Genomic DNA, 16,762 nt, shown 5'->3' with positions numbered 1-16,762 from the left:
TGCATTGCAATCATGCCTCCACTAGTATAGGTCTTGGGGTTAGGTCTAGTATGGAGTTTTTGTTCTGAATAACTATTATTTTTCCCTTAAAAAAAATAATAATACCTTCATCATGTAATAATTTTTATTGGAAGAAATTTATCCCACCTAAACTACTTTCTTTCAAGCACAAGAAAAACTGTAAAACCTAGCACTGACACAATGAAAAGAGAATAGGTAAAAATTTATTTATTATTTATTTATTTTAATTTATAAAATTTATATATATAATTTTTTTTAAAATTATATGTTAGCATCCTCTAATATTAAATAACTATCAATTATAACAATTAAATATTGCAAAGTGTATGAACCTTATATCATCCTATGCCCTTTTCTTGGCACGGCACTGATGCCAATTTTAAAATACAGTAGAACCTGGATAAGTTAAGGCTCAAGGGAAATTATTTTTTTAACTTAATAAGGTTTTTGAACTATTAAAAAAAAAATTTGACTTAAAATTATTTAAGAATTTGAGTTTGTATTCAACACTTATTTATAAAAATATAACAGATTGATTCCAATTGGCAATACTAAAATTTGTGAAGTTTTAATGAATTTATGTATTTATTTTAATAATTAACAGCTTTTAAATTTAAACTAATTGCTTTAACTAGTCTAACCTACCACATTCAAATCTTTTAGCTATACAACTACAAATAATTTATTTGTATTATCTATAATATTTATTTCTTTTGAGTAAAATTTTCTTTTTCAAGGAACGCAATATTCTTAACCTTATCAAAATTCTACTGAAGTAAACATATTATCTATAAAAATAATAATTTTACTATAATTTTTTTTTAAATACTTGAAAGTAACATATAAAATAACAATTACTTATATCTTAAATTTTAAGATATTTTCTTACTACTCCCTCTAATATTACATCATAAAAATAGTACTATAATAACTACATGTATTACTTTATTACATTGCCCTATTTTAATTAAAAAATTTAACAATTACTATTAGATTTATTTATTTTTTTGCAATCTAATATTGTTCGATGAAAATTCAAATGAGAAATTTAGCTACAATACTGTATTTGTAGTATAACAATTCATTCTAATGTTGATCTGATATGAAATTAAAGCTTATTAATGTAGTATGTTAAGACAAGTGTATACAAAACCAATAGACATCAAAATTGTACAAAAACTATAACTGAAATCAAATTTATAACAAAATAAATTAACTTACATGAAATATTACATGAAAAATTTTACATGAAATAAAATTTGTAATACTAAAAAAGGAAAAATTATTTCATTAAACTCACTTTAGTTTGTTCAAGAACTATATGTTAATTCGATAGATGACTTTATTATGATAGACAGTAATAAAAAATCATGATTACAATCTTTTTTTGTTTCTTAATATGATTAGGATATTAATCTTATGATATTGAAGTATCTTAGTTTACTTATAAGTGCATACTTAATAATACAGATGATAACTTACAATAGCAGGTATCAAAACTAAAAACTGAAATCAAATTAAGGAATAGATTATTAATTATTAAAAAAAAACTAAAAACTGAATTTATATTAAAACAATTTTTTTAACAAATTTATTTACTGTTAACAACTTTCTAAATAAAATTCAAAATAATTTTAATTTATGCAAATTTTTATATATTTTAAGGACACTTGTTGCTATTTAGTAAAATAAATTAAGTGTTCTAATCANACACTTGTTGCTATTTAGTGAAATAAATTAAGTGTTCTAATCCATGCACGCTTAATTAAATAATAATAGCTATGAGCACCATATCAAAATGGTTGCTTAATATTTATTTATTATCTACAGTGAAACATAACACAATCATAAGTTCTCTTTATAAAATTGTGTATTAATATTCAGTAGCTGATCCATACAATTATTCAATTTGAGAACTCTAATTTAACTAAGATAAAAATTATTTTAATTAATCAGTGAAAAGTTTAAAATCAGTTTTAAAATTACATTATTTTAATTTAGCAATTTAAAAATAGTATTTTAACATACTTTCATAATAAAGGTTACTGAAGTTTATTACATACAAAATGTTTTAAAATATCATATTATTAATATCATTTCATTTATAACATTCCCAATTATACAAAATTGTTTAATTTCAATATGGATATAATGTCAAATTTTTGTCTATTTGCTAACCAATTTAAAAAAATATATTCAAATAGTTAAATTTAGATAATTACTTACAAAATTGTTAAATATAGTATACCAATATTGTTCTGTATATTATAATCATTTTGGAATAGTTGGAAAATAAATTAAAAATCTATAGCCAAAAAAAGATCATCAATACATGTTTTTGGAGCCTGGAGTTTTTTTAAATCTGGCCTTAATTATACTACACATCTAATATTACATCATTATATCGACTTACTTTTTAAGTAAAATGTCACTACAGCAAAACTTATTTTTCTCAAAAGAGAAAAAAGTTAAGTTTTTCGGTAATATTGTCATTCGACAGCAGCAAATCCAAAACTGTAAATATCTTCCAAAATTAATCTCTTTAATTTTTCGGTAAATTTCATTTTTTCTGCAGCTATTTCATAAAATAAAATTATTAAGACAGATCTATAAAATTTACTTCATTGTCTATTGTACTCGCCTATTGTTCGATATTCTTTAAATTTAATTATTTCAATAAACTTTCAAATATAATTTATTAATTGTAACAACATACAAATAAAACAGTTTTTTATTAATTTACTGCACTAAAACACTATATTTAGATAATAATTAAACAATGTAACATTATTAATGTACAAAAATGTTTGACCACGCAATCTTGTAGTACAGCCAGCAAATTAGTACTGTACCAGTTTAGTTTTTTAAGGTTATGTTTAAGATAATTAAATAACGAACAAAAATCTTTTAAAAGACGAGCGTTTATATGGTTAATTCATANTTAAAAGACGAGCGTTTATATGGTTATGTTAAAGCTTTTAATTCATATCAGTCAACAAAAGTTAAAAAGATTATTTTGTGTAAAGAATGATTACGATAACATTATCGTAGTATTTGATTGTATTTAGTTATTATACTATGGTGAAGGGAGGCTAAGAAATTTATGCTTTAGTCTTACATACCCATAGACTGCTATTAATAATACACCGAAAATCCGATTTGTATCTATTATTGTTATCACTCATTTAGTGCGTCGTAAATTTTTATGGTTAATTTACCTGTCATAACTTGATCAATAAAATTTTGTTTATGCAACAGCAAATAAAAATAATGACTTCTGTATTTAATACAGTAAAATAACAATAGAAACTTGGCATAAAATCACTCAACTTTAACAAGCTGTAACGGACTAACGGTTAATCGGAAAAAAAAATTGTACGAACAAAATTATTTGTAATTTTTTTTTCTATCATATTATCAAATCAAAAATAGTGGTTCCCATTTAAAAAAATTATAAATAAACATTTTTATCCCTGAAGGGATAAAAAAAAAATTTATTTAGCTTCATATTATTGTAGAGTTTTATAAGCTTAGTAATTTTTCTCTGTACAAAAATTTAATATTTTCAATAGTTACTGAGTAAACGAGTGTCTTATCCTTAATGAATCACCCTGTATATATTTATATATTCCTACCGCCGTATATGCATCACGTATAGTGTTCCTACCACGCACCGCCCACCAACAAAATACGGCTATATCTCGTGTAAGATACATTGTCGTACTTAAGTCACATTACTATATACAGAGTGTTCAGTAAGTCAGGAAACGGGTATCTATTGTTCTCATTGTTTGTAACAATGAGAACAATAGAAACCCGTTTCCTGACTTACTGAACACCCTGTATAAAGTAATATAATTAACCCTCGAATTTTAATTATATTTTATATTAATAAATTAGTCATTATATTAGTAAATATATTTGTATAGATTACACAAGGGTTCAAAAATTAAGGAAAAAGGTTCCCATTATTTGTAGTAATTGACTTGTTTATCTTTACTTATTGAACGTGTAGTATATCAATACTACAGATGAACAGCGTGCAGGCAAAATGTGCTGTGTATAAACAAAGGCGATTTCATTGAGTGAGTGGGGATGTAACACCCCTTAAGCGTTTTTCACAGAAATACACTTTTAACTATAAATTCTAAAAAAATTATATATTCGATGCTAAATTAATAGGTTTTTTTTTAACCTATGATTTTATTAAAAATTTTTAATTGTTCCTATTTTTTAATCAAATCTTTGATTAAGTTACATTAACATGACATTCTGTTCAAACCATAGACAATTAACCACGTAAGTATTTAAAATATCAAATACCATAAATCAAGTGAATTTTCTAAGTGATAGCTGGATACATATCTAAAATATTAAAATAGGGGTAGGATCATTTGACATGCATAATTTCAAAACTAATAATGTGCAAATTATAAATAAGCGAGCTTGTTTATAATGCGTTATATTCAGAAAATTTTATTTTGTAGGGTTTTATTATATTCAATTATAATTTTGTGGGTGAAGGTTTATTTTTATTTTTAAATATGTCAAAATTAAACTGTTATGCATTGTTGTAAAAAATACTTTTAAAAAGTATTTAAGGCGTCTGGGTACCGACCTTTTTTCAGGGGTCGAATATAGGCAATTTTTCGGTTTTAACATGTTACGCAGTGTCGTTGTGTGAGAAGTAAATGATTATTAGTGTGAGTGTCCATTATTGGGAGTATTTTCGTCATGTTATAGTCGATAACAAAACCGGTTGTGTACCTGACTTACTTTTTGATGCAATACGATTATGTTGATAACGACAAACGTTTATTTTATGTAGTATAAAATCTATAGTTTAACACCAGCCTCACTGTAAATACTAATAGACGTGTCATGATTTCACAAATTTTAATTGATTATAAAAATAATTAAACTATTTATTTTCGATATTTAAGAAAAACTAAATATTTACAGAAAACAAGTTAAATCATATGAGATACATATCGATTATTTTGAAGTTATAAAACTATAAAAAAACTAATTTTAATTATAAAAATTCAATTTACATAATTACATTATTTACACACTAAAATATTTAAGTTTTGTAAGCCTGTTCTTATGGGAAGTCTTTTATCATTCACTTATCCATTTTCAATTGCAAACCTAGTTTCTTCTTTCCCCGTTAAATCTATCGAATCCCATGCAGTTTTTTCAGTTTTCTTAGCAATATAATCATGATATTTTTGATACGTCTTATTACTCATACATGGCATATTTAGTACAGCAGAAAACTGTTCTAAATTTGTAAACCCCTGACTAGTATTCAAAGTAGCAGTAACAACTGCAGTATTTATACTATGAGAATAATTTAATTTGGGATCCTCTGAATAAATAATTTCTTTTTTTTTGCAAAAAATTACATTCAAAGTGAAATTCTGAAAAAAAACCCCTTTGAACTTCAGTTTTAAATACATGATTTGAAAAATTACAAGCAAATAACTCGTGTTTAATTGATTTCGAACTATTAAAAAAATATTCAATATTTATTATTCTACGACTGTTTAAATTATACCTAAAATAGTTAAATATGTGTATTAATTTCATTGTAAAATAATACTATAAAAAATAAACTAACTCTTTTTGAATAATTGGTTAACTTCTGAAGAAATTTTTTTACAAGTATCAAGAGTTTGTGCACTGGGTGACAATGGTAAAAAATCATAAAAACTATCATCTCCAATTTTTCTAAAAAAAAAAAAATGTTTGTTTCTAATAAATTATATTTTAACCTTGCCCTTCTTTAAAAATTTTTCTTCGTGAAAAAATTACTCACTCATTTATTAAATTCTCCTCGTTACTTGTTTGAGGTATGTCAAGTAAAATGTTAGTTTGAGAATTGGAAACATTCTACCAAAATAATGTATATTGTATTTATTTTTTAATTTTCATGTGTAGCTGAAGTGGTATCTTGATTTTACAATAATGTGTTTTTTATTTACAAATTTTTTCTACTAATAAGAACTATTAATTTTCAGTCTGATGGTGTACCTAAATAATTTTTTTTTTTTTGAAATGTCACTTATACCTCATGAATTCTAAGCACTTCGTATTATATTAAATATAGGTTATATCTCATTATCACTCAAATCTGACCACCTTTTTTTAAAAAAATGATTTACTTTTTTTTATTGTATGTAGTTTAAAATTCATTTTATTCATAACATCAGTTACTTAGTGTTAGATCTAGTTTGATAACATAGTGTGAGACTGAGAAAAACACGTTTTTGTGTCAGATTTAAAGAGAAATTATTAAAATATAATGCTGAATACATCAACAAGATATATTTTTTGATCTTTTGGCGTATCGTTGAACAATAAATGTCCAGTAGGTACAGATATGGATAGACACAAGCAAAAAACACATCATAGTAAAACTAATACCTTCTCAGTTTTCTATCGAAACTAAGAAAGTGTATGAAAATTATTTTTATATATTCGTACCTTACCAGATATTTTTTTATGACTCCCCATTTTTTTAGCGACACTTATATAGGAATACAACAACAAAATTTGTTTCTTACTATGTAATGATGACAGGTTTGCAAATAAGATAAAAGCAAATAATCTAATATCATATATACAGGTATAATATCAAGTATGCATTGTAACTATTTTTAGGCAGTCGGTATTGCCCTAGCAACCTATGGGCAAAAAAATAGCTGCAGCGGATAACGCACATACGCGCACGAGCATGTCACATATAACAGCTACTGTTTGAAATCCATTAGTTTAAGCGTACAAAACAACCCGTTTTTGTTCCATCAGTACGACAAAACTACTGACGCGATAAGAATTCTGAAAACAAATTTGAATTTAGTATCATGTCACTTAGGTATCGGTCAGGCCACTTTTTTGAAATTGTGATTCCTTTAACGTAAAAAATTATTTTGAAAATTTTAAAATTATTCGAAAATGAAAACTGTAATAAAGGGTTAAAAACATCAAAATTTCAAAAATATGGCCTGACCGATACCTAAGTGACATGATGCTGAATTCAGATATGTTTTCAGAATTCTTATCGCATCAGTAGTTTCGTCGTACTGATGGAACAAAAACGGGTTGTTTTTGACTAAAAAGCGGTCGGTACCCAGACGCCTTAAGTATTTACTCATATAATTTATAAAAAAAGTATTTAAATTACCACTCAAATACTATTAATAATTATGTATTTGAAATAATCTTCAAAATAATGATTGAAATTGGAAGTTATTTTTTTTTAATAACAAAATTTGCTGGTTGCACTTTAAAAACATTATTTATTCAAAATGTGTTAACAGACATGTTACTCCTTATTTTAGTGATTGTAGCAACACCAACAACTCTCTCAACTGATGCACTGCTTAGTAGAGGAGTGTAACACTTTAATACAACAGTTGTATTTAATGAAAAACTGAAAACAAAGTACAAATTTTTTAATAAAATTATACTATTTATATTTATTTTAAGTATCCAATTAATCTTACTTTTAGCTTCGATGCGAAGCTGAGAAGGTATTGGTTTTACTAAGATATGTTTTTTTTTTTTTTTGTGCCTGTTACCACTTTTTCTCAGCTCTCACCGAACCGATTTCTTTCAATAATACGTCAAAAGATCACAAATTGTATCTAGTCGAAGACATTACCCTCAAAAATTGAAAAAAATTCCCTCGTTCCCCGTAAATGGGGGAAANATACGTCAAAAGATCACAAATTGTATCTAGTCGAAGACATTACCCTCAAAAATTGAAAAAAATTCCCTCGTTCCCCGTAAATGGGGGAAACCTCCAAAAAAAAATCGCTAATTTTTGAAATTTTTTTTACTTAAAAGTGCCATAACTTTTTCAAAAATAAACATATCAATATAATTTTAGCTTCGATGCGAAGCTGAGAAGGTATTAATTTTACTATGATGTGTTTTTTTTTTTATTTTTATTTTTTTTTTTTTTTGTGTCTGTGAACGCTCAATCTCAGCTCTCGCTGGACCGATTTTGATGAACAATATGTCAAAAGATCACAAATCGTATCTAGTCGAAGACATTACCCTCAAAAATTGAAAAAAATTCCCTCGTTCCCCGTAAACGGGGGAAATCCCCCAAAAAATTACAAATTTAAAAATCGCTAATTTTCGATATTTTTTCAATTTTTTTTACTTAAAATTGCCATAACTTTTTTAAAAATGATCGAATCAATATAATTTTTTTTTTTATAGATACCTTAAATATTTACCTATCATTTTATATATTTTTGTGAACATTTGACCCTTTAACAGCCCAAAGGATGGGGTTTCAAAATGGTAACTTTTTTACAAAAAATTAACTTTTTCAACTTAACTTTTGAAAATGTTCCGGAAAGACTGACAATTTTATATATACCTTAAATTAAAGCTAATGTAATATACTTTAATTTGAAAAAAAAAAATTTGACCTCTGGACTTGTCTTCATGGTGAAAATGACTACCGTATGCAAAAATATGCTATTTTTGTGAAAAAATTCTTGATATTATATTTTACATTTTTTAACATTATGTTGCTATAACTTTTTAAAAAATGCATGAATCAACTTTATTCTTTAATGATAAATACTTTATATATACTTCTTTCATTCGACATACTTTTTTTTAAAATCGGACCATTTCCCTTTATACAGGGGGGGTGCAAACCTTTTAAAATGCGTATAGAAAGTAGAACTTTTTCAACTTAACTTTTGAAAATGTTCCGGAAAGACTGACACTTTTATATATATCTTAAATTAAAGCTTATGTAATATACTTTAATTTGAAAAAAAAAAATTTGACCTCTGGACTTGTCTTCGTGGTGAAAACGGACATCAAAGTTAAAGAAAAACGTACGATTTCCGTGAAAAAAATCTCGATTTTATATGTTATATTATTTAATTTATATTTTATATAACTTTTGGAAAAATGTATGGATCAATATTATTATTTTTTTATAATAAATATTTATATACCCCTTTCATCTGGCACGCTTTTTTTGTAAATCGGATCATACCCCTTTAACAAGGGGGGTCAAAACTTTAAACATGCGTATTGTTACTAAGATATTTTCAATTTAATTTTTGAAAGTATTCCGGAAATACTGACACTTTTAAATATATCTTAAATTAAAGCTTATGTAATATACTTTAATTTGAAAAAAAAAAATTTGACCTCTGGATTTGTCTTCATGGTGAAAACGGACATCAAAGTTAAAGAAAAACGTACGATTTCCGTGAAAAAAATCTCGATTTTATATGTTATATTATTTAATTTATATTTTATATAACTTTTGGAAAAATGTATGGATCAATATTATTATTTTTTTATAATAAATATTGATATACCCCTTTCATCTGGCACGCTTTTTTTGTAAATCGGATCATACCCCTTTAACAAGGGGGGTCAAAACTTTAAACATGCGTATTGTTACTACGATATTTTCAATTTAATTTTTGAAAGTATTCCGGAAATACTGACACTTTTAAATATATCTTAAATTAAAGCTTATGTAATATACTTTAATGTGAAAAAAAAAAATTTGACCTCTGGATTTGTCTTCATGGTAAAAATGACTACCGTATGCAAAAATATGCTATTTTTGTGTTAAAATTCTGGGTTTTGTATTTTATTTTATTTTAAAATACCTGACAAGGGGAGTACAGATTTTCATAAATATTATATAAATTAAAATTGATATAGTATAGATAGTTAAACTTATTTAAATATGTTTGTTTCTTTTAAGTCGAGAAAAATAACTTTGAAATTTGAACTAGCTTAAATAGCCAATTTTTCAACCGCCGGAAGCAACGTACGGTTGCCGAGTTGGTAAAATTTATGTTTTACACGCTTGGGGTACGAGGTTCCAACCCGCATATGGCAATGAATTTTTTGCATTTTTTCTTAATTCTTTTTAAGTTAGTATAAATTTTAACTCGTTTGATTTTTATCACATTTAGATTCAATAACTTCAATAAAGATCAAGGATCCCATCACTTTAGTCGCCCCTTGCAAGAAGAAATTTCTTATTCGTATTAAAATTATTTTACTATATTTTAAGTTTTCGCTTCGATGCAAAGCCGAGAAGATATTTTTTTGTGACTATCATTTATTTTCTCTGCTCTAACTTGACCTACTTTTTTCAACAATACGTCAAATTACTACAATTCGTATCTAGTTGAAGATATTACTCTCAAAAATTGAAAAAAAAATTCTAATTTATCAATTAAACAGTTAGTTATTACATCGTCTCCATAAAGACAATTAAAATCATTAATTTCTAATGTTTTCAAAATATTTATTAACGAATGAAGTTTGATATGATAGGTTTCAACTACAAAATTAAATCATTTTACTTTGTAATTTAATAATTTTATTACTCTGTTTGTGTGTGCTACTATTAGACTATAATATTCAAATTTTTTTCTAACGTGTTGCTATATAAATCATTTCTAAAAAAAATGATTGTTTTTTCTCCTGAATTAACAATTGATTTTTACAAATATAATCAAATTTTATAATAAACTCAATTGAGTAAATCTTTTTAACAACTTTGTTTTGATTGGTACATTTAGTTAAAGTAAATCATTAAAATTAATTAAGTTCTCAATATTTCAATTATAGAATCTTTTCAACAAACAACAAAAGTTCCTAGGAAATTATTACTATTACTTCTATTTAAGTTATCTATTACCATAAAAATGCAAAAAAATATTGAGCTTTTCTGATAAATTTACAATAAATAGTAATTATAAAACTTTCTGACTGCATATTGATCTTAACGATACAATTTTTTTAATTGTCATAAAATTTTCTATTTAATTATGTCAATGTCAAACTTACCAATTGAGCTAAAAGTTATGGTAAAATAAATTTTTTTTTTTTTTTATAAACATTTACAACAATCAACTTTAAACGATTAACAAAATTGGTTAAATATGTCATTTTCCTTATTTTTAACTTATTAATAATCAAATTAATATTAAATATTATATCAAATCAGTATTAATTTAAAACAATTTTTTTTGTTCTTAATTATTTTTTTTTATATGTAAAAACTATTTTTTAATAATATTAAAACTTAGAAGTTATAGAAAAAGTCTAATTGCACATTTTAAAACATCGCGAAAAGTTGATTTAGAATAGTATATTTTTGTTTCTGATGGAAGTTCCTTGTAGTCCAGTGTATAAAACTTATAACTTTGTTAATTGTTATAACTTTATCAAAAATGACCAAATCAGTATATTTTTTTTTATTTAGATGCATGTCTTTATCTATCATTTGGTTTTTTTTATAAATCTAACCCTTTACCTGCCCACAAGAGGGATTCAAAATATTAACTTTTTTTTTTTTAGTTAAAGTAAATCATTAAAATTAATTCAGTTCTGGATATTTCAATAGTAGAATCTTTTTAAATATCAAAAATTACTTAGAAATGATTACTATGATTTCTATTTAAGTGTTCTATTACGATAAAAATGCAAAAAATAATGAGTTTTTCTGATAAATTTACAATAAATAATAATTATAAAACTTTCTGACTGCATATTAATCTTAAAAATAACATTGTTTTAATTCTCATAAAATTTTCTATTTAATGATTCATTCTAGTCAACGAAGGAGTAATTTTGCAGAATAGCAGAAAAAATTCCCAACAAACTTTTTTTTTTTTTGTTTTAATTAGGCAATTGGTGGATTATTCCAAAAGCAACATCAACTCTTATTTCTTTAATTATATCATGATTAGTAGTTCTTTGATTTTAAAATATAATATTTGAATATATACTAATTATAATTATTAAATTTAGTATGAAATTGATATTTAATATTGTAATTTAAACGGAGAAATTATAAAAATAATAAAGAAGTTATATTTTGCTTTACTTTTACGTGTATAAAAATTTAAAGGGCTTGATACAATAATTTTCAATAAAAACTGTTTGTTACTATAAAAAAATGCACTGGACTACAAGGAACTTTCATCAGAAGCAAAAATATACTTTTCTAAATCAACTTTTCGCGTTGTTTTCAAATCTGCAAGTAGACTATTTCTATCACTTCTAATTTTTTATATTATTACTAATTATATATATAAAATAATAATTAAAAGAAAAAAAAATTTGTTTTCAAATTATTACTGATTTGATTTTTAATATGTTAAAAATAATCAGTCCAAATTTTCAATTTTAACCTATTTTTTTGGTTCTTTAAAGTTGATGAAAAATTTTTGATAAAGATTTATGAAAGTTTATAGTAAAATAAATTGAATATATTACCATAACTTTTAGCTCAATTACAAGTTTAAAATTGACATCTAGGCCAGTCAACAAAGGAAAAATTGCGGAAAAAATTTTGTTTTTTTAAAAGTTGAATTAAAATATGTATAATGACATACTAATAGTCCTCAAGATTGGAATTGAGCTTTTTTTTTAAATCCTCGCAAAAGTTCAAAAATATGAGCTTTCTTAATTTTCTCAAAAAAAAATATTTAACTTACAAAAAAAAGTTTCGCACAAAAGTTGTTTAAAAGACAATTATAAATAAAAATATAATCTTATATTTTTTCATTTAAACAAATATTTTTCGAGTTACATTACATTTAATATGAGTAATAAAATTTATATTCCATTTTTTTCATTTTACGGTTACTTTTTATCATGTTATACTTACATTAGACACAATGTTATAAATGCATATGTGTGTATGTGTGAGTTTATTTATTTATTGTATCATTAAAGTGTAGTGTATATTGAGATACAACCGATAGAGTAGGTAATTGATTTGACGCTATATTATTTAAACCCAACTAAACGCTAAATTGTACATTCCGAAATAACAATCATATTATGTCAATTGCCACCGGAATATCTGGTAATATTTTTCTTTTTCTTTGCCTTAATCCCAACTACTTGGGGTCGGGCACCCTTATCCTAAGATTCCACTTGACACGATCTCCCACATCTTCTACGCTCACATCAGCTGTCCTCAAATCGCATTCAATAGCATCCCTCCATCTCTTTTTTGGTCTTCCTCTATCTCTTCTTCCTTCAACATTCATTTCTATAACTGTTCTTACAGCTTTCGATTCTTCTTTCCTCATACCATGACTAAACAATCTAAGTCTATTTTCTGTCATCTTATCCACGATTGACGCAACACCTATACTTCCTCTTATATGCTCGTTCCTTATCCTATCTTCTCTAGTCACTCCACTCATCCAACTAAGCATTCTCATCTCTGCTACACTTATTCTCTGCTCTACTTTCTTATCAACCGCCCAACACTATTAACCATACATCATAGCTGGCCTCACAATTTCATACTAAATTTAAAAACTATAATTAGTATTTATTCATATATTATATTTTAAAATCAAAGAACTACTAATCAGGATATAATTAAAGAAATAAGAGTTCATGTTGCTTTTAAAATATTTCACCAATTTCTCTAAAGGAAACACTATCTACAGATTTGCATCGAAGCGTTTCTTATGATAGTGATTTTAATCACTGTCAGATATCATCTATACTTATCTCATCTATGCCACGTCTATACTGTGCCTCGACCCCACTGTGCTACCGTTTTTTAAAATTAAACATTATCTAAATATTTGCATCGAAGCGTTTTTTTTTTATAGTGATTTTAATCACTGTCAGATATCATTATACTTGATCCATCTATGCCACGTCACCACTGTGCCGCGACCCCCCTGTGCTGGGTTTTTTTTTTAATATTAAAGTATATTACATAAGCTTTAATTTTAGATATATATAAAAGTGTCAGTATTTCCGGAACACTTTCAAAAGTTAATTTTTTGTGAAAAAGTTGTCATTATAAAACCCCCCCTGTGGGCAGGTCTAGGGTCAAATTTATAAAAAAAATATATCAAATGATAGGTAAAGACATTAAGCATCTAAAAAAAAAAATAATAATATTGATTTGTTCCTTTTTGAAAAAGTTATGGCAGTTTTAAGTAAAAAAATTTCGAAAATTAGTGATTTTTAAATTTGTAAATTTTTTCAATTTTTGAGGGTAATGTCTTCGACTAGATACGATTTGTGATCTTTTGACGTATCGTTGAAAGAAATCGGTTCGGTGAGAGCTGTGAAAAAGTGGTAACAAACACAAAAAAAAAAACACATCATAGTAAAATTAATACCTTCTTAGTTTCGCATCGAAGCTAAAATGTATTTAAAATCACTCACAAAAAGGTCCAAATACTGCAGCCCTCAAAAAGCAAATGATACATGACTTAATATTTTTCAGATCCTACCCCATTTACAATTATTTGGCATTTGATCCAATCGTAGGAATAGTATATTTGGCTTTTGTTTATTACTTGTACAAGTGAACAAGTACTAGTATACTTGTCAAGTATAGGAATGGAACAGTTTCAATGAATGTTAAAGGAAGAAGAGGTAGAGGAATACCAAAAAAGAGGAATTCGCTATTGAATGCAATATGAGGACAGCTAATGTGAGCGTAGATGATGTGGGAGATTGTGTTTAGTGGAAGTTTAGAATAAGGATGGCCGACCCCAAGTAGTTGGGATTAAGACGAGGAAGAAGAAGATTTAGCCCTTTCTTCTACAATCCACATGAAGTTAAAAAAAAATCTATTATTATATAAAATATATTTTAGGAGAGTAGAATACATATACTCAAACCGATTTTTAAAATTTTATTTGTCTATAATGTGAAAAAGTTAAATATCTTAATTTATAAAATTTCGCATGTAGTGCTCGAGCACTTAAAGTACTACTCGTGAACACGTCTATTCTATATATAAATTATTAATACGTGGCCAAAATACCCAAAGATAGAAAGAGTGTAAATCCCCTCAATACTCTGCAATTCATCATTATTTGAATATTATTTTTTATATTTGAAGAAATAATGTAGGTCTTTATGTTTGACAAATTTATTATAGATTTGAAGAAAAAAATATAATTATTCCCGTTCAATGAATTTAGTGACATTTGCACAAAGTCCTGTGCCAATGTGTAAATAAGATTTTTACGAGTATTGGTGATAGGGAAAGTGTTGTCTTATATCATATGTAATATTATACACAGTTAAAAATGTTCTTAGACAATATTTATCCTTTAAAATAATGCAAAATCTTTATCGTTCAAGAAATTGATTTCTATCGTTCTAGTTTTTTATACGTGTAGTTGAATGTATTGACGAAAATGGATGCGGCCTTAGCCTCCAAAAAATTTCTCCTTGGTACCGCCCCTTCGCGTTGGTACAAAACGTAACCATGAACAATTAAAGTTATATAATAACATATATTTTAAGCTATTATTTAAATTTTCAGAACTTATGTAATTTTGAAGTGATTTTGATATCAATTTTTATTATAAGATTCGATAACAGCATTAAACAATTTTTTTCTGTTATATCTAGAGTTGTTAAAATACGGTACTTTATTTTTTTGTTGTATAATATCGTATAATACTGTATAATACCGTATAAATCCTTGTGGTACCTTAAAATTTGGGAAAAAATAAACTTTAGAATGATTATTTTTCATAAAACTCAATAAATAAATGAGTACTTACTGAAAAAGCCTTTAGCAAAATTGATGAAAACAAAATGTTCAGGGAGTAATTAGTAAAAGTATTGAACTAAGATATTTCTCTACCCAGAATTCCTGCCTAGAGGATGATTTAGTATCAACTATAGTCAATTTGCAACCAGAAACCACCTAGATGTTAAAGGTCTGAGAACTCTGCTTTTTTAAACAAGTATAAATACACAATTGGAATTTTACCACATTAAAAACTTAAAATTTTTAATAACATAATAAATAAAATAATAAAACTCACTTTTTCTTAACAAAAAAAAATCCTATCCTTTAAATAAACTATTAAAAAATTAAAATATTGCATCTTACTATTAATCTTAAAATCGATAGTTGTATTAACATTTGTTACCTTAAAAAAAATAACTTAAGCACCTTATCGATTACAAATTTTAGTATCACAGAGTACTAAGAATTAATATTTATAAAGTATGAAATATTTTATAATCTTAATTTGTGTATGTCATGACATCATCAAATAGTTCATCTGTTTCATTCTCGTTTTTGCTTTGATGGACGACCCATCTTAGTTCGTAATTTGCAAATAATACTTTAAATTTAAATCACAAAACAAAATACTTTTATCACAGAATAGATTCACCTGTGCTGTGCTTTTATTTTCTTCCATTTGAACCGACATGCGTTGGGGCTTAAAATGTGACAAGATTATTGTGGTAATACTAAAAACATACTGAGATCACGGTTATACCGTAAACAAGTCCATTGCTTTTGTTTGTTATGATAACCATGTTTCCCTGGCGGATCTGACAACTAATTATGTTTTAAAAATATATCTGTTAATCTACAATAATAATCACGATTATAGATAGATTTAAATCTAATAATGCAATCCATCCATAACATTAATTACAATTGCGTGCATCAATTAAAATCAAATCCAAAAGAATATAAATGTTGATAAAGCTTTTTTTTTTTTGATACAGCGGTATAAAATAATTTTATACGCGTGTATTATACCTTATATCATACCGTATAATACCGACTCACATCTCTAGTTATATCAGATACCACTTTTCACACGCCTTATCAAGCATATCCGGCTATACATTATTTAACTTAATACTTCTCTGACGTTAAAGAATTTAAATTTATATTTAATTTAGAAAATTAGATTAC

General features: G+C 25.6%; 2 long non-coding RNA genes across 6 annotated transcripts; both read right to left on the bottom strand.

Annotated features, from left to right (window-relative positions):
* Positions 1 to 282: 282 nt before the first annotated feature.
* LOC126898886 (uncharacterized) lies at positions 283 to 2,957 on the bottom strand. Of its 2 annotated transcripts, none has more exons than XR_007702401.1 (4): positions 2,642 to 2,957; positions 2,248 to 2,545; positions 1,322 to 1,527; positions 283 to 1,206 (listed from the first exon to the last, which is right to left on the bottom strand). It is a non-coding gene; the product is annotated as an uncharacterized LOC126898886 (long non-coding RNA). The 2 variants fall into 2 exon arrangements; XR_007702402.1 differs by having other exon boundaries at positions 2,435 to 2,545.
* Positions 2,958 to 5,570: 2,613 nt separating this feature from the next.
* On the bottom strand, positions 5,571 to 16,511 carry LOC126898882 (uncharacterized). Of its 4 annotated transcripts, none has more exons than XR_007702393.1 (4): positions 15,603 to 16,511; positions 14,245 to 15,529; positions 5,843 to 7,459; positions 5,571 to 5,754 (listed from the first exon to the last, which is right to left on the bottom strand). It is a non-coding gene; the product is annotated as an uncharacterized LOC126898882 (long non-coding RNA). The 4 variants fall into 4 exon arrangements; XR_007702394.1 differs by lacking the exon at positions 5,571 to 5,754 and having other exon boundaries at positions 6,098 to 7,459; positions 15,603 to 15,775; positions 15,870 to 16,511; XR_007702396.1 differs by lacking the exon at positions 5,571 to 5,754 and having other exon boundaries at positions 6,098 to 7,459; positions 15,603 to 15,772; positions 15,870 to 16,511.
* Positions 16,512 to 16,762: the final 251 nt, after the last annotated feature.

This window comes from Daktulosphaira vitifoliae, unplaced genomic scaffold (genome assembly GCF_025091365.1).
Source record: "Daktulosphaira vitifoliae isolate Bord-2020 unplaced genomic scaffold, ASM2509136v1 Scaffold_2, whole genome shotgun sequence".
NCBI classification, from domain to species: domain Eukaryota; kingdom Metazoa; phylum Arthropoda; class Insecta; order Hemiptera; family Phylloxeridae; genus Daktulosphaira; species Daktulosphaira vitifoliae.
The sequence above is the reverse complement of the archived record's forward strand: the minus strand, read 5'-3'. Positions and strand labels throughout refer to the sequence as shown.